Raw genomic sequence first — 24,510 nt, 5'->3', positions numbered from 1 at the left:
ATATGCAACTGACAGTTCCTATGTTAAAAACGCAAACGCAACGCAAAAAAAACGCCAGTGGACAGGAACACATGTTATCTCTATGCCTGTGCAGGAAAAACGCAAAACGCAGGTAAAAAAACGCCAGTGGGTGCTCGCCCTAAAGGGGAATACCAATTGGCCAGTACCTGTGTGCGGAGATACAGCTTATCAACGTGAAAGGGGTCTTCCAGGGAGAATACTATTGGTGATGTATCCTCAGGGTAGGTCATCAATTGAATGGCTGGGTTCTATTGCTCAGGACCCAACCGATCAGCTGATTGTGAGCCCTCTGCGAGCGCCACAATTACGCAGGGGTCAGAGCAGAAGTCTCTGCTCCGACCTCTGTGTAGTGGTCGGCACTTGTAACTGCAAATGCAGCTCTCATTGAAATCAATCTACTTCCGCTCCGACCCCTGTGTAATTGAGGTGCAGTCAGCAGGCACAAAGCTGATTGGTCGGTGTCCCAAGCGACGGACCCCTGCCGATCAACTATTGATGGCCTATCCTGAGGATATATCATCAATAGTATTCTCCCTGGAAAACCCATTTAATACCAGATTATTAAAAAAAATAGGGGAAATCTTTCTAAAACTCAACATGATGCGCTCCTTTGCTCAAATAATCAGAATATGAAGACAGTTAAAACCATCAGATGTATAGGTACATATGATGCCTATGCTAGCCATGTTAGAGGTAGTGCTCTTGGGCCAGGATTTTTGGGGGAGCTTGAAATATAAGCCTTCTCCGAAAAGAAGAACTGGCTCCATTAAAACAAACAAACAATATATTACCTAACAGGAGGATGTCCGCTCTGCTGCACTTCTCCTCCGGCAGTTCCGTGACACTTGTTTGTGGTCTTCAGCCACCGATGGCTGTGATTGGTTCATCGAGCGCTGTGGTGATTGCAACGTGATTTTAACATCAGAAAGTCCTATTGACTTTTGCAATAAAAAATTGTGTGATAAAATCTTATCGCGGGCGGCAGTGATGTGATAAAAAAAAATCCTGGCAAAAGAGCGCTACAAAGTCGCACAACTTTGTAGCAACACAAAATCACGATATCGCCGTGAGAAAAAGCAGGGATATCGCACAGAACACCTATGCCATATCGCTGCAATCTTCTTGCGCTGATATTGCTGTCAGGTACGGACATTCGAATGGATGTTCACTTCTCCAATCATTGGGCCATCTAAATGTGCAAATGCTTTTCGATGCTAATTGTCTCATTGTGCTCACTGGTCAGCTACACATACTTCCATGTGAACAGAGAGATTTGTAGCCATGATAACAGTATAGAGACCATTGGTCATAGTAATGATTGTTTGTCCCCATTGTGCAGATCATCTGCCCATCTAGACAAAGGAAATAAGTGCTGACCGACGTGCTCACTGGCCAATTATCTGCCCATGTCACAGAAGCCTAAGCTTGAGCTTGGCCATACAGTAGCTTTCAGTATTCTTGACTAGTGAAAATGACTTCTTCCAAGTAATCAAAGAGCCATCAGTGATTTTTTTTTTGTTTTTATTTTTGCTTTTTCTTTTCACTTTTTCTTGTTTTATAGCAAAGGGTGAAATACAAAGAAGACAACAGAAAACTTCAACCTTCTCCTTCAACAGCATCTAGAATTCCTTCAGTTACACAACTTCACACTATTTATTCATTTATGGTTGCTCATCATGCAGAAAAATGTGGCATAACACAAATAGTAATGTCAGCGCCATCTTTATATATCTGAGGGCGACAAACATAACTGCCATGTGGAAGCTTGGAGGGATGTAAGGCTGCTCTCACACTTACAGTTAGGGCCAGAAATATTTGGACAGTGACACAAGTTTTGTTATTTTAGCTGTTTACAAAAACATGTTCAGAAATACAATTATATATATAATATGGGCTGAAAGTGCACACTCCCAGCTGCAATATGAGAGTTTCCACATCCAAATCGGAGAAAGGGTTTAGGAATCATAGCTCTGTAATGCATAGCCTCCTCTTTTTCAAGGGACCAAAAGTAATTGGACAATGGACTCTAAGGGCTGCAATTAACTCAGAAGGCGTCTCCCTCGTTAACCTGTAATCAATTAAGTAGTTAAAAGGTCTGGGGTTGATTCCAGGTGTGTGGGTTTGCATTTGGAAGCTGTTGCTGTGACCAGACAACATGCGGTCAAAGGAACTCTCAATTGAGGTGAAGCAGAACATCCTGTGGCTGAAAAAAAAGAAAAAATCCATCAGAGAGATAGCAGACATGCTTGGAGTAGCAAAATCAACAGTCGGGTACATTCTGAGAAAAAAGGAATTCACTGGTGAGCTTGGGAACTCAAAAAGGCCTGGGCGTCCACGGAAGACAACGGTGGTGGATGATCGCCGCATACTTTCTTTGGTGAAGAAGAACCCGTTCACAACATCAACTGAAGTCCAGAACACTCTCAGGGAAGTAGGTGTATCTGTCTCTAAGTCAACAGTAAAGAGAAGACTCCATGAAAGTAAATACAAAGGGTTCACATCTAGATGCAAACCATACATCAATTCCAAAAATAGACAGGCCAGAGTTAAATTTGCCGAAAAACACCTCAAGAAGCCAGCCCAGTTCTGGAAAAGTATTCTATGGACAGATGAGACAAAGATCAACCTGTACCAGAATGATGGGAAGAAAAAAGTTTGGAGAAGAAAGGGAACGGCACATGATCCAAGGCACACCACATCCTCTGTAAAACATGGTGGAGGCAACGTGATGGCATGGGCATGCATGGCTTTCAATGGCACTGGGTCACTTGTGTTTATTGATGACATAACAGCAGACAAGAGTGGCCGGATGAATTCTGAAGTGTACCGGGATATACTTTCAGCCCAGATTCAGCCAAATGCTGCAAAGTTGATCGGACGGCGCTTCACAGTACAGATGGACAATGACCCCAAGCATACAGCCAAAGCTACCCAGGAGTTCATGAGTGCAAAAAAGTGGAACATTCTGCAATGGCCAAGTCAATCACCAGATCTTAACCCAATTGAGCATGCATTTCACTTGCTCAAATCCAGACTTCAGACGGAAAGACCCACAAACAAGCAAGACCTGAAGGCTGCGGCTGTAAAGGCCTGGCAAAGCATTAAGAAGGAGGAAACCCAGCGTTTGGTGATGTCCATGGGTTCCAGACTTAAGGCAGTGATTGCCTCCAAAGGATTCGCAACAAAATAGTGGAAAAAAAATATTTTGTTTGGGTTATGTTTATTTGTCCAATTACTTTTGAGCTCCTAAAATGTGGAGTGTTTGTAAAGAAATGTGTACAATTCCTACATTTTCTATCAGATATTTTTGTTCAACCCTTTAAATTAAACGTTACAATCTGCACTTGAATTCTGTTGTAGAGGCTTCATTTCAAATCCAATGCGGTGGCATGCAGAGCCCAACTCGCGAAAATTGTGTTACTGTCCAAATATTTCTGGCCCTAACTGTATGTTGGGGATTCAGGGATCACGGAGCAGGAAAAGGGAATCCCCGTGGCCGAACGGTTCCATATCAGCCCCAGGTGGACCCCGTTGACTATAATGGCTTCCGCTTGTTTTCTGGTTTTGGGATGAAAGATAAAGCACTGCATGCAGCACTTTTTCTTCTGGTATTTGCAGCTGGATATGCAACAGAAGCTCCAGCCGGAGGTTCTGACGCAGATGTGAAACCAACTTAAGTTCGTTACATCTTCTTGAAAGTACCAAATATCTACAGATGTAGCAGATTTTAACATGACTGTGCCAATTTATAAAGGAGTATGTTCAGTTATAAAAATCCTGCGCTCACAGGGCCCACCGTTTCCATGAAATAATACAGTCGATAATGCTTTTTCAACTCCCCTTGAAAAAGTGGATGCCATCGGGCATAGGACTACACCGAAAGTGATCTCCAGGTGAGACGGCTGGTACTCCAGGGCGCCAGCTGTCTATGCCAGGTGAGACTTCTCCAAATCTATCCTATATCAGGGCGCTTCCCTGACAACATATACTCCAATTTATAAAGTCATTGAAAGGCAAAACAAACCGTTGCACAAAATAATGCATTAAAGACTTGTTAAACTTTGCTGCATCTGTACAAAGTTCTAGACTAATTTCTGTATGCCCAGAATTATCACCCACCGGCAGGAGTGTTGGTGCGCACGTTCTGATGACCCACCACTAGCACTAGTGGTCCTTATATGGGTCTGTTCTGCTTCATGCATATTCTTCAGTAGGGCATAGGCGTAGTTCTTTCTCAACTTTTTCCCCCAGAAAATTGAAAAGTTGACAAATGCAATTACAAGCTTTGGAAATGGATATATTTGTGGATTTGGTTAATGTAGGAAGTTTTCACTGAGAACATAATCTAATCTTTAGACCTTCAGCCAACACTTTCTGTGCCTAGCAATTGTTCACCCCCTGTCCATGTTAGCATCTAAAGGCTGGTTTACACGGGCCGATGATCGCTCAATGACAGTTTGAGTGACAGCTTTGAGCGATCATTTTGCATAAACCTTTAAGTACCTACTCAGCTACTTAAGAGCAATTAAGTGCGCAAATGAAGCCTTCACTGAACGCAGTTAGGCCGGCTGTCCATGGGCGATGTGAAGTCCCGCGGCAGATCTCCACCGCGGGAGCTGCCGCTTGGGAGCAGGAGCCGCCACCGAATCTCTGCCAGTCAGCCCTATCTGATAGATAGGCTGGCCGCGGAGAATCGGGGCAATTTGCAGCATGCTGTGAATTTCCCGCCGCGAGCGGAGAATCGCAATGATTCTCCGCTCGTGGACAGGGGCCAGTGCTTTCTATAGCAATGCTATGGAAAGCGTCGGCTGGCATGCTTTGCCGGCAGTTTACCGTCGGCGAATACACTGCTGTGGACAGGGGGCCTTAATCGCCCGAAGCTATTATCTGCATTCAGATCCTTTGTTCTCCAGGGGGAAACAATGCTATCAGCACTACCCATGGAGAACTGCTGATAAGGCTGAACTATGATTTTTAGGTTGGACTGAATTTAACGATCAGCTAGCAGTGCCCGAAAAGTGCACAATGGGTGCACATTTAGATGCACTGACTATCGCTAAAACGATCGCCTTTTAGCGATTTTTTAGCGACCATCGCTCTGTGTAAATGGGCCTTTAGTCAGAGGTCTCCCAACTTATGGCTTTCCAGTTATTATAAAACTACAAATCTTAGTATGTCCTATCATGGACAAGGAAGGGGAAAGACGCTGTGGCCCTCTTTGCTTTCATCTCCCGCATACATATGCATTATCGGCTCGGCCAAATGGGCATTTGTTTTGAATGGGGAGAGTGAATAAGTGAATGCAGAGAGTGAATAAGCTGCTGTTGGAGTCCTCTTGACGTGACTTATTTCCCAAGGGAAGAAAGGTTTGGGCATGTTGACATCCAGGTAGGGGCACCAACATACATATTGGATAGTTGCCTGGTCTTACCAAAAACAGCAGGTTTGACAGATCTACATCTATTTGTGTACGGGCACCTTAAAGGGGTTGTGCACGTTTATGGTCGTATTTGATATTCTAGCGCCAGTTGTGTTCATTGGGAGACGCACAACACTCGCATTATTTGCAATGGGTGTATTGACAAGTATGATTTTTCTCTTGCAGCTATGCTGTGATATAGAAAGATCGCAGCATGCTCTATTTTTCTGCAATTCTTTTAACTCACTCATATTTCCTATGGGCGAGTATAAAAATTCCATTGCACATACATGCAAGTTTTATGTGAGCACAATGCAATTTTTTTTCTTGAAACAACATGAAAATCGTATGTTCAGTGATGCGTTTTTCTTGCAAAGTTTCTTGGACCGATATGAAACTCGACGGGTAAATGTAGCCTTACACTTATCCCCTAACTGCAGGATAAGGATTAAGTGTCTGATTGATGGGCATCTGAGTGCTTGCCCTTAAGACTGCTCTGATGACAATCGTGGCGGTCCTGTCAACGCCTGAATGAATGGCGAGGTAGTCGAGAATGTGTGCTACTGATCTTTTCATTTAAATGGCACTGCCAGAGATAGCTGAGCACTTGTACTCATCATTGAAATGAACGGAGTGGAAGTGCGCCTACTTGACCGCCTGTCCATTCATTCAGGTATCCATGGCACAATCCTCAAATTTTGCATTCTACAATCTTTATTCGTTTGCGTGTGTGATTAGGACTGTTCATGCCTCCATGATGTTACTGGAAAACGGGCATGTAAGACGGGCATTGGCTCTTCACATCACCCCACACATGCGCAGATGGCGTACTTGCAAAATGGGATATTTCAATATTTAATGGAAAGCAACGACAACTTGTCTTGTCTCATCAGTGTGCAGAAGTAATCACGTCCTTCATAAAGTATATTTTGTGGTATTTATGTGCAAGAACAAATGGGCATGCTTCTACAGCCGAAGAGAATTGATGAAGGTTTGGCAAAATGATGCTGGAGAGATAGATGACACTGTTCCATTTTTATTGGTGAGTCCATGGTCCATGGTACAATTTTTGGCTATTAAGTATGCGATGATGAACTATCCGTGCCAATTCCTTCTTGCATGTTTACACCAGATGTGCCTTTCTTGTTACGTGAAGTATTTCGACATATAAGAAAGTTTTCCAAGGATGCGGTGCCGTTATTAAGAGTGTACAGACTGGATGTGTTTGTTTCCATCCTCTGCATTTTTCTCCTTGGACTCTGTGTAAGCTCCAATGAAAGACCCATCCTCATTGAAGTGACTGTGTTCTCCATCGCTGTACTGGACAAGGCTATCCACACTGTCGTAGGTTTTAATATCTAGACTTAATGAGTCCATGCTGCCATTTGTTGCCTTCTTATCACTGGAACTAAAAGGAAAACAATGAAGTTAAAGGCTGCTGCTGGGATCATAGAAAATTATCTAGCAAAGGGGTTGTCCAGGACTTTTTTGGATTTATGATTGGCAGGGGTCCGCCGCTCGGATCCCCACCAATTAGCTTATTACTGGTGGCACCATCACTATGGAAATCATAGGAAGCACATAGGTGCAGCGGCCCAGGTTGGTATTGCAGGTGCAGCTTCCGCTGAATTCAATGAGAGCTGTGTCTACAATATCAATTCGGGGTGCTACTCTATGGTCAATACAATGTGCTTCCTGCGCTTTTCATAGAGAGAGCACTGCCAGTAATCAGTGGGGATCCAAGCGGCAGACCTCCAATAATCATCTGTTAATGAGCTGTCCTTACGACAGCTCATCAATAGAAAACATCTAAAAAGTCCTGGACAAGCACTTTAATTTACTTGTACCTTTGATATGAAAACATTTATTCATATTTGTGTATTCAGAGGTTCAAGCTGCACTATTTTGTTGAGTAATTTCTTTTAGTTTATTTTATTTTCAAATCCTCTTTTCTCTGGCATGAGGGCCTGCAGGTTCAGAGCTCATTGGCGTTCTTTATGAAGTATGCGCTCTCTCTTCCTGTCCCTTTTCTCAATGTTCTAGCCTGTGTGCCTATGTCTCATCCATATTTCATACTGCTGTGGTTTTGCTAGCTGTAATTTACATGTATGTGAGAAAGTTGAGGTTGCAAGGGGTTCCAGCCCTATAAATTAAGAGGATTCCCTGGACTGGATACAGTTGCTCCCATTGAGACCATGCCCAGGTGCTTTCAGCTTCTGGTGTAAACTAAGTGAAATTTTGTAAAATGGTTACAAATTGAAACAGGACTAGTTATAAAGTGATTCAACATCCTTTACATTAAACAGAAAAGACATTTACTTAAAGCTGATTTAGACACAACGATTTTTGCTCAAAAATTGCTCAAAGCCATCTTTTGAGCGATAATCGTTGTGTCTAACTGCACTGACATTGTGTAGTTTTCCTTAAGCCGTCGCTGATCTTTCAGCATTTTGAAAGATCAGCGATCAGTTATTAGGAATTCACAGCAGGATACAGCTGATACTGTCTAGCTGTGTTCTTCGTACCCCGCTCGGAGCGCTCAGCTGCATAACAGCCCGGCGCTCTGAGCAGAGAACAGCTGTATGCAGAAGACAAGCGGGGCCAGTAAAAAAAAAACAAAAAAAAACCTGCCAGATAGCACCAGGGAGTGGTGATGAGCCCATGTCGGAAGCATCTCCATTTCGGAGGGATCTCACTGCCATCACTATCAATGACATCTTCAGTGGGTTTTCCAGAACACTTTTGTGTTTGCAATAAATGGACATTGTATGGTATTATGGAATATACAGTTAGGGCCAGAAATATTTGGACAGTGACACAAGTTTTGTTATTTTAGCTGTTTACAAAAACATGTTCAGAAATACAATTATATATATAATATGGGCTGAAAGTGCACACTCCCAGCTGCATTATGAGAGTTTCCACATCCAAATCGGAGAAAGGGTTTAGGAATCATAGCTCTGTAATGCATAGCCTCCTCTTTTTCAAGGGACCAAAAGTAATTGGACAATGGACTCTAAGGGCTGCAATTAACTCAGAAGGCGTCTCCCTCGTTAACCTGTAATCAATTAAGTAGTTAAAAGGTCTGGGGTTGATTCCAGGTGTGTGGTTTTGGATTTGGAAGCTGTTGCTGTGACCAGACAACATGCGGTCAAAGGAACTCTCAATTGAGGTGAAGCAGAACATCCTGAGGCTGAAAAAAAAGAAAAAATCCATCAGAGAGATAGCAGACATGCTTGGAGTAGCAAAATCAACAGTCGGGTACATTCTGAGAAAAAAGGAATTCACTGGTGAGTTTGGGAACTCAAAAAGGCCTGGGCGTCCACGGAAGACAACTGTGGTGGCTGATCGCCGCATACTTTCTTTGGTGAAGAAGAACCCGTTCACAACATCAACTGAAGTCCAGAACACTCTCAGGGAAGTAGGTGTATCTGTCTCTAAGTCAACAGTAAAGAGAAGACTCCATGAAAGTAAATACAAAGGGTTCACATCTAGATGCAAACCATTCATCAATTCCAAAAATAGACAGGCCAGAGTTAAATTTGCCGAAAAACACCTCAAGAAGCCAGCCCAGTTCTGGAAAAGTATTCTATGGACAGATGAGACAAAGATCAACCTGTACCAGAATGATGGGAAGAAAAAAGTTTGGAGAAGAAAGGGAACGGCACATGATCCAAGGCACACCACATCCTCTGTAAAACATGGTGGAGGCAACGTGATGGCATGGGCATGCATGGCTTTCAATGGCACTGGGTCACTTGTGTTTATTGATGACATAACAGCAGACAAGAGTAGCCGGATGAATTCTGAAGTGTACCGGGATATACTTTCAGCCCAGATTCAGCCAAATGCTGCAAAGTTGATCGGACAGCGCTTCACAGTACAGATGGACAATGACCCCAAGCATATAGCCAAAGCTACCCAGGAGTTCATGAGTGCAAAAAAGTGGAACATTCTGCAATGGCCAAGTCAATCTCCAGATCTTAACCCAATTGAGCATGCATTTCACTTGCTCAAATCCAGACTTCAGACGGAAAGACCCACAAACAAGCAAGACCTGAAGGCTGCGGCTGTAAAGGCCTGGTAAAGCATTAAGAAGGAGGAAACCCAGCGTTTGGTGATGTCCATGGGTTCCAGACTTAAGGCAGTGATTGCCTCCAAAGGATTCGCAACAAAATATTGAAGAAAAAAAATTTTGTTTGGGTTATGTTTATTTGTCCAATTACTTTTGAGCTCCTAAAATGTGGAGTGTTTGTAAAGAAATGTGTACAATTCCTACATTTTCTATCAGATATTTTTGTTCAACCCTTTAAATTAAACGTTACAATCTGCACTTGAATTCTGTTGTAGAGGTTTCATTTCAAATCCAATGCGGTGGCATGCAGAGCCCAACTCGCGAAAATTGTGTTACTGTCCAAATATTTCTGGCCCTAACTGTATATGTAAACCGTTGATTTGTTAATATAGCTGATTGATTCAGAAAAGTTGGAAAGATTTGCTGTGGCAGATTCTACATTGTGAATATATCCACACCAGGGTTTTTTGAGGGCCTAAAATAGAACTCTCCCTTACTATGGTCACCCTTAATTAGCTTCTGTTTTAAAAGGGTTGTACAGTTGCAAACTATTGATGGCCTAACTACAGGATAGGTCATGAATAATAAATAAGCGAGGGTTTGCCACCTGGGATCTCCACCAATCAGCTTTTCCATTGGTCAGTGTGCTTGTGCATTGAGCTGATATCTGCAGGAAGCAGAGAGCTCTGTTCTCACTGCAGTGGTCAGGCTTGGTATTACATGTAAAATTTCTATTGATGTGCACGAGACCTTTGCATGCAATACCAAGCCTGGACACTACAGTAGCAGAAATAAGTTTAGTGTAAGAATTAGAGATGAGCGAGTATACTCGCTAAAGGCAATTGCTCGAGCGAGCATTGCCTTTAGCGAATACCTGCCCGCTCGAGACCGAAGGTTCGGGTGCCGACAGCGGGCAGGGAGCTGCGGGGGAGAGCGGGGCAGAAAGGAGGGGAGTTCTCTCTCCCTCTCTCCCCCCCGCTCCCTCCTGCCGACTGCCACTATTCACCGCTCCTCCGCGCCGACACCCGAACCTTCCGTCTCGAGCGGGGAGATACTCGCTAAAGGCAATGCTCGCTCGAGCAATTGCCTTTAGCGAGTCTACTCGCTCATCTCTAGTAAGAATGCATTAGCCGAGTGAGCAATGGATCGATACGGATCCTGGGCGGCAGACCCCCACTGATCTACTATTTATGAGCTATCCTGCAGATAGACCATCAATAGTTTACAACTGGAAAACCCATTTAAGATATTAATTAAGTAGCTAACTGGCTAATTTACATCTGGTTTAATTACATTTGCTACGTCATCCTTGGTGGGTATTAATGTAGTATGTCTCCACATCTGAAAGTTGTGTCCCTACTATATTAATATGCCGTTGCTTCATGAAAACAAAACAAAGTTTACACTAATGGGATCTGACGAGAACCTTCGGCAACAATACTGCTGAAACGGCATCTCACAGTATTGCAGTTTCCACCTGTGCAGCTAAATGGCCTGGTAGCAAATTCACTGAAGTGCCACGCAACTTGCATAACATTTTCAGTTTTGATGTGATCCAAGTTTGCTTCAATTCTTCGAGTATTGATGCCAATTATGTGATTGATGAAATTTTGTTGATGGTTTATGGTACCATGAGTATACTAAAAACGAGGACAATTCAGAATATTAGTTGAATCCGACCAAATCTGTGATTCAGAAGCGACATAATGCTGGATAATGGTTTGAAGAGTCATAGAATCCTAGAATGGTAGAGTTGGAAGGGACCTCCAGGGTCATCGGGTCCAACCCTCTGCTCAATGCAGAATTCACTAAATCATCCCAGACAGATGTCTGTCCAGCCTTTGTTTGAAAACTTCCATTGAGGCCTCAGTCACACGGACGCATTGGTGCCCCTGTTACTGCAGGAAGAAGACGGACGTACCTGAAGACGGCCGTCTCTCTGCAGCGCCAGAGGAAAGAACATGTGACCGGCTTCATTGCCGGTCATGTGTTCCTTCATCAGCGCTGGAGAGAGATGGCCGTCTTCAGGTACGGCCATCTTCTAACTATCAGTCACATGGGCGCATCGGCGCTGGTGTGCGGGTGCTGATGCGCCCGTGTGACTGAGCCCTAAAGGAGAACTCACCACCTCCAGTGGTAACCTGTTCCACTCATTGATCCCCCTCACTGTCTAATATCTAATTTGTGTTGTCTCCCTTTCAGTTTCATCCCATTGCTTCTAGTGTTTCCTTGTACAAATGAGAATAGGGCTGATCCCTCTGCAGTGTGACAGCCCTTCAGATATTTGTATACAGCTATTAAGTCTCCTCTCAGCCTTTTTTTTTGCAAGCTAAACATTCCCAGATCCTTTAACTGTTCCTACTGAGACATGATTAACAGACCGCTCAACATCCTGGTAACGCTTCTCTGAACTTGCTCCAGTTTGTTGATGTCTTTTTTTAAAATTGGGCAGCCCAAAACTGGACACAGTTGCTGTTTGATTTTATCATTGGACATGGAATATTTTAAATGATTGGGTACAGTTTGCTTTTTTCCAATCAATGCCAGAAATCAAAAGGTCAGTTATCTAGTACATGTTATGCGGAGGGTATACGATACGTGGAGACATGCTACACTAATGCTTCCATGGGGTATGGCCTGTACTCATTGACAGTGTCAGCAGAAAGAATGCTGATCTATGATATATTAAGATACAGTGCATGGTCATAGTATTAGTAGTGAACATGTACATTGTATAAGTAACTCTAAAAAAAAAAGTAAGGTCTGAACTATGCCCACCGCTAACCTATAGTCATCAAAGAACTGATCCTTCATAGAGTGCAGTTCTGGTTCAGGATAGAGCTCTTCTTTCTCTTTCACTGTAAGATAAAAAGATAGAAGATTAATTAGACATGTTCTACACAAGCACTTTATGTACACATTTTTATGTCACAACCCTTTCCATTTCCAAATTCTGTCTATTTTTATATACAATGTTTTATATGCATGTGACTGGACATGAGGTGTCTGTGAAGTGTTAGCTATCTTCAGTGTGAACAGTGCCATGCTCCTGCGTGTCTGTGCATCTCTCAGTGCATGTGGTGTGAACTGTCTTGGTGTGGATCGTTTACCATCTAGGGCTAGTTTAGGTCCTTAGGTTCCAGTGCGGGGCCATCCCTATTGGGGCGATTGCCCTGCTTGCAGGCAGGTATCCTGGGTTTATTTTCTTGTTGGAGTAGGGACCGCGAAACAACGAGGATCCTTGAAGCGGGTTTGCGGCGTAAGTGACGTGGTCAATCTACTAACTAATTCCTCGTACTTATTATAGCAATTCTATCTGTTATTTGTGCGGGTGTGCTGGTGAGTGTTTTGAGCCTTTGTCATTCAGTGTTTTTAATGTCTGCTGCTCAGTTATGTCCACTGTTTCCAAGTTCAGTTTGCAATTCTGCAGTTAGCATCTCGGTAAGACTCTGCTAAGTGTTTATGTTCCAGTTTGACGTTACACAATTATAGAGCAGAATCTGAAGTTCTCTGTGCATAGTGCATAGAAGACAGCATAACCATAGGCTCCTTCCACCACTACTGAGAAAACTAAGAATCAAGGATAGAGACTGCAGAAGGGAAAACTGAAAAAAATGCAGGCTGCAAATCATATGATGGCTATGTATAGTGAGTGTTATTCCTCATGTACACATGGCAGCTTATTCTGAAAAGTCATCTGAAAAATTAGGTGAAATTTTTCACGAAGAAAGGACGCAGCTTCCACGGCATAGATGCATATCCTAAAAGGACTCTTTATTCATGTGGCCCAAATGGTGGCTCGCAGCGATGTTTCAGTCACACAGGACCTTTGTCGCTGCGAGCCACCATTTGGGCCACATGAATAAAGTGTCCTTTTAGGATTGCATCTATGCCGTGGAAGCTGCGTCCTTTCTTCGTGAAACATTTCTCGTACAACTACTGGATTCGGGATTCAATCCAGGGAGGCGTGCATCCGAATTGGTTATACCGCTCGGTAATTATTTACCTACTCTGGGAGTGCTGTTGTACAAACGCATTACTGTGAAAAATTAGTGAAAAATTGATGGCTTATCTCAATGTAATGGCATCAAATTAATCTGCATAAAAGTATGTTTCTATAATCCCAGCAACCAGTGGCTGCACAGATGAGCTGGAACGGGGTTGCATTATCTGACATCAGTCTGTAATAAATACTAATGAAACATTCAAGCTGCTGTGAGCCTAGTTAGTGACTTGTTGAAAGTGTAATCAAAGAATTTAGTCATGGGGCTAAAGTTGCATTAATGTCCATAGCATTTTATATGCTGCTGCTTTTTGTCATGCCCAGTGGCATAACTATAGGATTATCAGCGGTGGCAGCTGGAATCGAGCCCCTAAGCCAGAATTCAGGCTCAAGGCCCCCTCTACATTTTGAGTCTGTAGCTAACTGGGTCATAGAGACCCAACGAAGCATCATGCAGACTTGCGGGTGAGCTGCTGCGCAGATCTGAGGAGAGTTTGTGGAGCAGTATGGTGACATGAAGGCTGGCTGCTGCAGAGCATCTTTACCAGGCATTACTAATACATTAGTAATGAACAGTCCTTACTGGTCTTTGAAAGAACACTCACTGCTATGATCTCTGTCTGTTTTTGGTCTTTGAAGATACACTTGCTGCTGCTGCCTCTTGCCGGTTTGGCCTTCGACAGAACGCTTGGTGCTGCAGCTTCTTGCAGCAGCAAGTGTTCACTCAAAGACCACTTGTACGTATTTATGTGCGTTCACTCAGCAACCAGTAAGCATACATTGGGGAGGAGTTAGAATTTCATATATATAAAAGGGGGTGAGCAGTGCCCTGCTCCCTTCCTACTAATGATCACTGGTCAGTCACTGTCGGCCACTCTGTGACATTCAAGAGGGAGCTCTTTAGGTTAGAGGGAGCTTTAAAGGGGTTGTCCCGCGCCGAAACGGTTTTTTGTTTTTTTTTAACCCCCCCCCCCCGTTCGGCGCGAGACAACCCCGATGCAGGGGTTAAAAAAACAAACCGCTCAGCGCTTACCTGAATCCCGGCGGTCCGGCGTCTTCATACTTACCTGCTGAAGATGGCCGCCGGGGTCTGCTCCCTCCGTGGACCGCAGCTCTTCTGTGCGGTCCATTGCCGATACCAGCCTCCTGATTGGCTGGAATCGGCACGTGACGGGGCGGAGCTACACGGAGCCGGCATTCTGCACGAGCGGCTCCATTGAAGAGAGCAGAAGACCCGGACTGCGCAAGCGCGGCTAATTTGGCCATCGGAGGGCGAAAATTAGTCGGCTCCATGGGAACGAGGACGCTAGCAACGGAGCAGGTAAGTAAAAAACTTTTGATAACTTCTGTATGGCTCATAATTAATGCACAATGTACATTACAAAGTGCATTAATATGGCCATACAGAAGTGTATAGACCCACTTGCTGCCGCGGGACAACCCCTTTAAGTTAGACTGTACTGGTGAAGTTGGCCACAAGAGGGAGCTGCAACACAAGCAAAGGTTGTTGCTAACAGAAGTGAATGAAACTATTGGACTATATTGAAAAGCTTCTAGAAAAGACCTCTGATTGGCTGTGCAGCTCCATGTGACACCGTGGGGAAGGGCCAGCAGTCATCTTGAACTGTGATGCAGCACAGAATTCAGTATATGAGAGGAGAAAGATGCAGCATAGAGATATCTGCAGTTATGGTGGTGGAGCCTGTGCCTAGGAACAGTGCAGCAGGCAGTTTTCCCATTCTGAAGAGCTGCCAGAAGTAAGACTGCAGGAAACTGTAAGGGCCCCGATGACCTGGGGGACGAAAAGGCCGCTGAGTGGAGGACTGTTGGGATCACTGGGGAGAAGGACTCAGCAGCCTGTCGCAGGAGAGGGAGTCTCCCTCTACACAGATGCTGGAAACAGAGGCATTGGTGTGGAAGAGAAGGACTAGAGTGACGGGAAGGCCAATATTTGTCGAAGCCAGATGCCAATGCATGTTGTAAATAGACTGATTCCCTCGGGACTTATAGGTGTAAATCCCTGGCCAGGCTTGGTGATATGTAGACTTGTTGAGACATGTGAGTCAGTGTGATTAGAATTGGTGCCAAAGTATAGAGGTGTGCAAGGTCTTGCAAGAGTTACCCTGTTATGGTTTGTGGTGTAATATCCATTATGTAAACTGTGATGTTTTGATATGATGTATACATTACATGTGTAATGGCGCAGTAAGGCACAAGATGTAAGGCCAAATGGATAGACCTCAGTGGAAATGGCAGGGCGTCTATGACATCAGGCATCCATGTGCTATGAACCTACCTCCTTTGAAAGCCCAATGTAAGGGCAGTGCCACGTATTTCGTGAGAGAGACCCTTGGTGACATCTGTGACGTCTATCGTTCTGTGAGGAAAGGATGCAGCTCCTACAGAGTAAAGGGTCAGCCTGGAGATAGTGGAACAGGTGTCAGGCATAATGAGAGCGGGCCCGGGAGCCATAAGCCTTGCTGCTGCTAGATTGGAGAGGAGATTATATGCTGGTTTAAGAGGTCAGATGATGCCGAACGTCAAAATGGGACTAAGTTGTGGTTGCGTAAAAAAATGTTCAGTAGTGAACACAAGACTTATGACACATGGTTACATCGTGTGGATGCTTGGTAGAAAGGTAAAACTCTGTAATAGGTGAGAAGGCATCAGAGTAGCGCCCAAGTAGTGTGTACACCAGACGGGAGTATGTGATGGAAAAGTACTGTTGGAGAAGTATTGTCGCACCTATGGTGCACGGAATCCATACAATTCATAACATGCTGTGGACCTCTGGAATTAGGGAGAGGCGAGTGATGCAGAGGATGGTTACAAGCTTGAAGTGCCTTGTTGTACCGATGCAGATGAAAATATTTGTAATGCTGCTAGGCTGAGTTATTACGTGAAGTTCATGTACAAGTGCCCTTCTGTGGAGTGTAATTACCGCCATTCAGTACATACATGCAAACACTATCTATCTGCTTCTGATACATGCACACCAAAGGACCCCAGGCTGCCCATGTAAATCCTCCAACAATTCATTCAGCAATTGCCAAATAGAACAGCAAATGAAAAACAATTGTACTGTGTAAAAGTGCACAAACAGCAGTGGTTCGTAGGCTTTAGCTATTATTCCGAGCAGCTATTTGGACAACACTTAAAAGCCACCGTTAATTGACAGGGTGATATTTTGGTTTTGCCTTAAGGGACGAGGGGACCCAAGCTGAACTCTTCCACCAAGACCCATGAGTCTATAGCTTCACCTTTCGTCATATCTGTGATGAATCCAAATTTTTTTTGCGTTCCTATAAAGCAATACTTATTTTAGGTTAGGTATTCAGATACTAAAATTGATTGTTCTCTATCCAGAGATTTAGTGCTACCTGGTTCCCCGCTCACATTTAGGTAGCGACATAATACAACAGTAACTCCCTGGCCTCAGCGTAGGTGCAATTGAGATTAGCGACTGACCACAGCAATCATGTGCTAGATGGCATGTAATCACGCTATGCAAAAGTGAGGATGGGACCACAGCAGCCCAGACCAGAGCATCTGTGGGAGCAAAATAGGTAAGCGAAGGCTGTTTTTTTTTTTTGTTTTTTTTTTTAACATTTTACTTTATTCCTGCCTCCTGGGACAATAGGGCAGCCCTTCAAAATCCAGGACTGTCCCACTGAATTCAGGATGGATGAGAGACATACGTAAGGTGAGCAGATGTCCCGCTTTAGGTAGAACAGTCCCGCTTCCCCAAGGGTCCCAATACTATTACTACTGGGGCTGATATTAGGGACACTATTACTAATGAGGCCGCCATGGGGGACACTATTACTACTGAGGCCACTATGGGGGACACTATTATTACTGAGGCCACTGGGGGGGACACTTACTACCGAGGCCTCTACGGGGGTCACTATTACTATTAAGGCTACTGTGGGGGACACTATTAATACCGAACCCACTGAGAGGGTTACTGTTACTACTGAGTCCACCGTGGAGGACACTATTATTACTGAGGCCACTGTGGGTGGGTCACTATTACTACTGAGGCTACTCTGGGGGGTCACTATTACTACTGAGGCCACTGTGGGGGTCACTATTACTACTGAGGCCACTGTGTGGGTCACTATTACTACTGAGGCAATGTGGGCATCACTGTTACTACTGAGTCCCCTGTGGAGGACACTATTACTACTAAGGCTACTGTGTAGGTCACAATTACTACTGAGGCCACTGTGGGGGTCACTATTACTACTGAGTCCACTGTGGAGGACGCTATTACTACTGAGGGAACTGTGGCAGCATACGTCAAGCTGAATTAGGGTATGTTTATATTTGGCAGAAATGCTGTGGAGTGTTCACAACAGAAATTTCAGTGGCAAATTTGGCAGCATTTCTGCATCTAAAAAACCATTGGTGCGAACTTTGACTGTAAATCAGCCATGTAACCACAGCTGATTTCATACTATGCAGCTCTCCACCTCACCTCCTCCATAGGCTTCACACTGTCAGCGCTGCCCGGCTACTGGTTCCCAGCGGACTGGTCAAGTGAGGCCACTACAGTTTTCTTTACATTATGCCCACTTCCAGTTGAGACCTGATGCACCATGTCAGTGTCTGAGTGCATCAGGCTTGGAGTATTTCACAATACTGTAGGCAGGATCATTGTGGCCTCGGGGGACCTGATGTGCCGTGTCAGTGTCACAGTGCATCAGGCTGGGAGTATTTCACAATACCGCAGGCAGGTATTGTGAAATAAAATAAAATTGCAATTCATCTTCATTCCGTTTTTTATACTAGATCAAAAGTGCAGATTGCTGCACTTTTGTTTCCAGTTTCCGAAACAGAACACAGATGGATCGTTTTTTTTAGTGCATTGAACTCAATGGGAGGCGGATGGAACTTGAAGGCAACCTGTTTTTCATTTCCCGTTTTGGGTGTTTTCTTGTGGTGGTGGCTCAGTGGTTAGCACTGTTGCCTTGCAGTGCTGAGGACCTAGGTTCAAATTGCATCAAAAACAATGTCAGCTTTGAAAAACTCCATAAAGCCATCATCCTTGGTCATATTTGAACCTACAACAGCAGCAGTGCTAACCACTGAGCAACCACACCTCTTCTTTAAGTACTAGTGTTAGCACAACATATATGTATATTCTTAATGTTCTGAATTAAGAGGTAGACAAAGGGAGGGGGCTCCTTCTGTCACCCATCAGACCCCCACAATGTGATTGTTTCCTACGCACACCATAAGTGATGACCCTATGGCTTATGCAATCTTGATGATCAAACAATTTTTCTTATAACTCAAAAAGACAGTTGATCTGAAGGTTGAAGGCAGGGGCATAACTACATGGGTGGCCGTGCATCACTACATTTCTGGGATATACCATCCCCAGTGGCATTGGAAGAACATTACGTAAGGCATTCAATGAAAATAAAGACACAGACACAAAGATTTATGGGGAAAGAACATTTTATTTCTAGTAGTAGGAAATAGTATATTTTATTATGGGAAATTTTTAAAGCAGAGTTGATCCAGAGGAAGGCAAAAACCCTTTTAGGAAAAAGCCAATTATCCTTGTATAAAGGGGAAAAATTCCTTCCTGACCCCAAATATGGCGATCAGAGCAAGTCCCAGGATCAAAGCTAACTACTGACCTGACTTTTTAAAATGTATTATTGTTTCCATAAGTCTAAATAAATCTGTTACCATTTATTGTTTGTGTGAAATATAAAGTGTATTGAACTAAACCTGTTTATAGACTGTGTTGATCCAGAGGAAGGTGAAAACCCCCTTGAGGAAAGAGCCAATTATCCTGTTCTAAGGGGGAAAAATTCCTTCCTGACCCCAAATATGGCGACCAGAATAAATCTCAGGATCAAACGCCAGCCGCTCACCTCCCTGGTGTATGTGATGTCAGCTAAAGATTGTGTTTCTTTATGTTTATGTTATGTTATTTATTTGGCTGATTCCTTATAAATAAGACCTAACCCTATTTAAGGCTGTGAGTTGATCCAGAGGAAGGCAAAAACCTCCTTGAGGTATGAGCCAATTGTCCTCAAGTTGGAAAAATTCCTTCCTGACCCCAAATATGGCGATCAGAGCAAGTCCCAAGATCAAAGCCGACATCTACACCTATCTGTGTGTATACTTGTGTCTATGTATGTGTTAATGTCTACACTTGTGTCTAACCTTCATGTATGTGGTGTGTGCTACTTACCCAGCCTGTGCCGAGGTCTTACTAGTAACCAGGAGTTCAAGGATAATAGTCACTCGGGCTATTTTTCCTGAGCTCGCCAGCTACCAATCAAGCACAGGCCGCTCGTGAGATGTAGAGGGTCTTCAGGAGAGGATGCTGTCCGATGTCAACCGGAGGAGGTCAAAGTTCAGGGTAGCTGATGGTAGCATGCAGGATACAAATGGTGGAGAGAGGATGTTGGTAAGCCGAGCTCTTCTACAGCAGCAGAGTTCAGGGTTCGGGAGACAGTTGGTGCGGGCTGAGCCTACAAGACATAAGAGAATTGTTAGTTTTACCAGTTGTGGATACAAACAAGTAATCTACTGTAACATGACGACTTGTATCAGGATCTGATTTGTATCTGATATACAAAAAAGTTATTTTCTGCAACTGTGTCTTTACTATGAGTTATTAGGAGTTTTGTGATTGTGGAAGCCATAAAGGAGGCCATATTGCTTGTCAACCAGATAGATCAAAATCTCAGAAGAGCATGACACAAAGATGGAAATTACAGAACATTTTATGTCAGATTCTGACATAAAAAGTCAAAACATTTGGCACAAGCAAGAAATTTGTGCCAGATCAGGCCTGGTGCACATTGCTGTGTAGGGGCCCACAGATAAATGCTGGTGTTAATATATTTTCCCCAAAGACTTTTGCCATTTTAGAGGAAATGTTTTATATATTAAACTTTTTACAGTATGTAAGTTCAGCTACAGTGTATGACTATAATGGTAGGTGTCTTGTGTGTATAGGTGTACAGATATGTATGTGTAGGTGTGTATAGAGGGTGCTTACCAGATGGTTGTGGCTTCCTTCACAATCGGATGCTTCTCGTCATCCTAAGAAGAAGAGACATAGTTATTACAGAAACAATAATAATGTGGCTGAGAAGGGAGAAGACTGCGGACCAGACATGGTGACCTGAAGAAGGGTTATTATATGATCTCCGTGCTGTCTGACACCAGAGGAACAATGATGATGAACACAGAGGTCTGCCTGAAGAACATCATCCCTAGAGGAGGAAGATCTTACCGGGTCCAGCTTGGGGAAGTGTACGAGAATCCGTCTATGGGGTGAAGTGGTGTCCTATCCTCCAGCCACAGCATGTCTCGATTTTCCAGAATTTCCCTAAATGGTTTGAATGGCGGCCGTGCTCTTTTCAGTTCCAGCACCTCCCAATCTATGTTGTTGAAGAAACAGTGACCTCGGATGTTCCTGTAGACACCCAGCCTCTCCTCAGGCTTCTTACGTAGCAGTCTCTCCAGAAGATGCTTCACATCAGCATCAAGCCAAGATGGGACTTTGGGCTCCTTTCTGGTGATGGCTTTAATGACCTTTCTCCTGATGGAGCCGTGATAGAAAGGGGACTGTCCTACCGCCATCCAGGATACGACAATCCCCAGGCTCCACCAGTCGACTGCTGTGTCGTAGTCTTCTTCAAGAAGCACCTCTGGGGCCATGAATTGAAGTGTGCCCGTCACTCCGCTGATCTTGTTAGACGAGGTGATGCCGTCTTGGGCTAGCCCCAGGTCAATCAGGCGGATGTGTCCAGATCTGTCCAGCATGATGTTGTCTGGCTTTATGTCACTGCAATGAAAAAAAAGAGAAATGTTAATCTGTTCAGTGATACAGATGACTTAGTTATGTACCGCAGCAAAACCAGTCCTAATTCAAGATTTTGGGACAGTCTGGAACTCATTGCAAGCAAAAGGAGATATGTGGACAAGTTCTGCTTACCGATGGACGATGTAGCGTTGGTGCAGGAACTGGAGGCCGCATGCTATCTCTGCTGTGTAGAATCTGAGAGAAGAGTGTAGTATCAATGATGTGAAATCAGTCGCCTTGACATCATATCACTATCAAAGTGTCTGTCACCACCAGAAGAGAAAATGTGCCATTTATGGCAGCCTGTACACCCTCCACTCTTCTATATCTGTCATGTCACCCTCAGTCTCCCCCCCCCCAGCCCCTGATTAGTCATTTACTCACCTCACATTGTTGATGTCCAAGTTGCCGCACATTTTGATTATTGCTCCTAGGCTTCCTCCAAGCAGATACTCTGTGATAAAGTAGACTCGGTCTGCAGACTGCTGTGCGGCATACAGGTGACAAATGAAGGGACAGTCTTGGGCCTTCAGGAGTATCCGCTGCTCTCTCATTAAGATGTTTTATTCGCTCCTTGTTTTATTGATGATCTTGATAGCCATGAAGGTGTTTCTTTTGGGGAACGATGCCAGGACCACCTCAAGAAAACAAATAGAAAATAATCACTGACAGCGGTCAGAGTAGAAAATCATACATACCGTATATACCGGCGTATAAGACGACTTTTGAACCCCAAAAATTCTGCTCTGAAGTCGGGGGTCATCTTATACGCCGGTAATACAAAAAAAGAAAGTGTCAAAAAAAAAAAATCATTACTCACCTCCCCCGGCGTTCTGCGGCGCTGCTGCAGGCTGTCACTCCCTCCTGGTCCCCGGCAGAGCATTGCTTTCTGGACGCAGGGCTTGAAATCCCCCCCTCCAGAAAGCTAATACTGTGATTGGCTAACACACGCTGTCAGCCAATCACAGCCATTCAATGACATCATTGAATGACTGTGATTGGCTGAAGGCGCACGTGTGTTAGCCAATCACAGCCATTCAATGATGTCATTGAATGGCTGTGATTGGCTGACGGCCCTGCGTCCAGAAAGCAATGCTCTGCCGGGGACCAGGAGGGAGCGACAGCCTGCAGCAACGCCGCAGAACACCAGGGAAGGTGAGTAATGATTTTTTTTGCTCCACTGTATTCCTGGCGTATAAGGTGACAGTTGGGGGGTCATCTTATACGCCCCGTCACCTTATACGCCGGAATATACGGTATTTATTGCATGAGGGATTTATCAATAGGCCGCTTTCAAATTGTACAAGATTTGTGCGTTGCGAGACACACAAATAAGAGCCACAGTCTTTTGAATAGAGTCACATGATGATGACTATCCATTCAGTCGCATCCGACTTTCGGTCACTCCATGGATCATTGTTCTCCACGTATTTCTGTTTTTCATGGCTTCTCTCAGTTCGGCGGTTGACATGTTCATGGTGCCTTAATTGTATCTATCTTGTTCTTTGTTGTCCTAATCTTCTCTTCCCACTGACCTCGCCAAGCATCAGTACTGTTTCCGGTCAGTTAGCGCGCATCACGTGGCCAAAAAAAGAAACCCACTGTTTGATGATTTTGCCCTCTAGTGATAGTTTCGGTTTGACACGACCTAATGCTACCTTGTTCATTGTCATGGTGGTCCAAGGTATCCGTAGCATTCTCCTCCAGCACCAGAGTTCAAACGCATCAATTCTCCTTCTGTCCGTTTTCCTGAGCGTCCAACTTTCACAACCACATGTTGTTATGGGAATGACGATTGCATTGGCCAGTCTGGTTTTTGTTGCAATGCTAATATTCTTGCTTTTCCAGATCTTTTCCATTCCTTGCATTGCAATACTACCAAGTGTAAAAATCTCTTGATCTCAGGTAAAGATTTCCCATTGCAATCGATTTTAGATCCAAGGAAGATGAAATCTTGGACAGACTCGACTTCTTCGCTATTGATGTTTAGGTTCAGTGTACCGTTGCCTACCGCGGTCATGACTTTCGTTTTCTTGCTGTTCAGATACAGTCCCATGCGTTCGCTTTCCTTTTGCATTCATTGGATAAGGTATTCCAGGTCCCTTTCACTTTCCGCAAGCAGGGTGGTGTCATCTGCATATCGGAGGTTGTTGACATTTCTGCCTCCAATTTTGAATCTGATTTCTAATTCATTGAGATTGCATCGCCTCACGATCGTTTCTGCGTACAGATTGATAAGGACTGGTGATAGAATGCAGCCTCGCCGTACGCCTTTCTCGATTCCAAACCAATCTGTGTTTCCATAAGCTGTCCTGACTGTTGCTTCTTGGTTGTTGTAAAGTGACCTTATAAGCTGCTCAATATGTTCTGGGACGCCCATTTGCTTCAGACACTGTGAGGTTTCCCATTGCTGATCTCTACTTTACCTGAAGTGATGGGAGGCGTTTTGTTAAGAGAAAAAGGAGTAAATCGCACATAAACGAGCATGATATCAGGCCAAGTTTCACATCCTCATATCGCTCGGTCCTGTGCAGGCAGCCTAAGGCAAGTTCCACACATAGCAAATCTGCAATCTGAAATTCATGCTGATAATTGACAACCTAAATTGACATGAAGCAGAGTTACAATCTGCACCGCGGGTCAATTTACACAGCAGAATTATTTCCATGAGCATGGGCTGGGCTCACATGCCCATATAGGAATTGCGTATTTTGCGGGTTCTGTAATCCTATTTAATACGCCTTAGCTCACAGGCAATTAATTACTGCCTTATGCAGTTCTGCTCACATTAGGGTGTTGGAATTGCGTAATCCGTGAGCGCAAAATAGAACGCAGCATGTTCTATTTTGCTGCATATATACGTGAAGTATAGCCTATTGTTCTCCATTGTCGCGTATATACCTGCAGCCCATATACAATTACATTGCGTATGGGCTGCGGGTATATGGGTCGTTGCTAAACGACGGCGTTAGAAATAAAAACAAAAAACCCAACAGGTGTTCTGCGCATGACTGCCTGCGTGAGTAGTACAATTTCACCGCCATACGCTGTGAAACAGCAGGAGTGCCACGGCGTATTAAAACCTACTGCCCTGTGAGCCCGGCCTAAAACCGAGCGTCTTCCTAAGACCATATAAGTTCATTTATGGTGGT

At 44.2% G+C, this 24,510-nt stretch overlaps 2 long non-coding RNA genes across 2 annotated transcripts; both read right to left on the bottom strand.

Annotated features, from left to right (window-relative positions):
* Positions 1-1,542: 1,542 nt before the first annotated feature.
* On the bottom strand, positions 1,543-12,376 carry LOC136621088 (uncharacterized). Its single transcript, XR_010791213.1, has 3 exons — positions 12,301-12,376; positions 3,467-6,848; positions 1,543-1,813 (listed from the first exon to the last, which is right to left on the bottom strand). It is a non-coding gene; the product is annotated as an uncharacterized lncRNA (long non-coding RNA).
* Positions 12,377-19,973: 7,597 nt separating this feature from the next.
* LOC136619835 (uncharacterized) lies at positions 19,974-20,829 on the bottom strand. Its single transcript, XR_010791054.1, has 3 exons — positions 20,786-20,829; positions 20,549-20,592; positions 19,974-20,015 (listed from the first exon to the last, which is right to left on the bottom strand). It is a non-coding gene; the product is annotated as an uncharacterized lncRNA (long non-coding RNA).
* Between the last annotated feature and the right edge of the window lie 3,681 nt (positions 20,830-24,510).

Source organism: Eleutherodactylus coqui, chromosome 3 (assembly GCF_035609145.1).
Source record: "Eleutherodactylus coqui strain aEleCoq1 chromosome 3, aEleCoq1.hap1, whole genome shotgun sequence".
Taxonomy (NCBI): Eukaryota; Metazoa; Chordata; class Amphibia; order Anura; family Eleutherodactylidae; genus Eleutherodactylus; species Eleutherodactylus coqui.
Note: the sequence above shows the minus strand (reverse complement) of the source record. Positions and strands in the feature narration are given on the sequence as shown.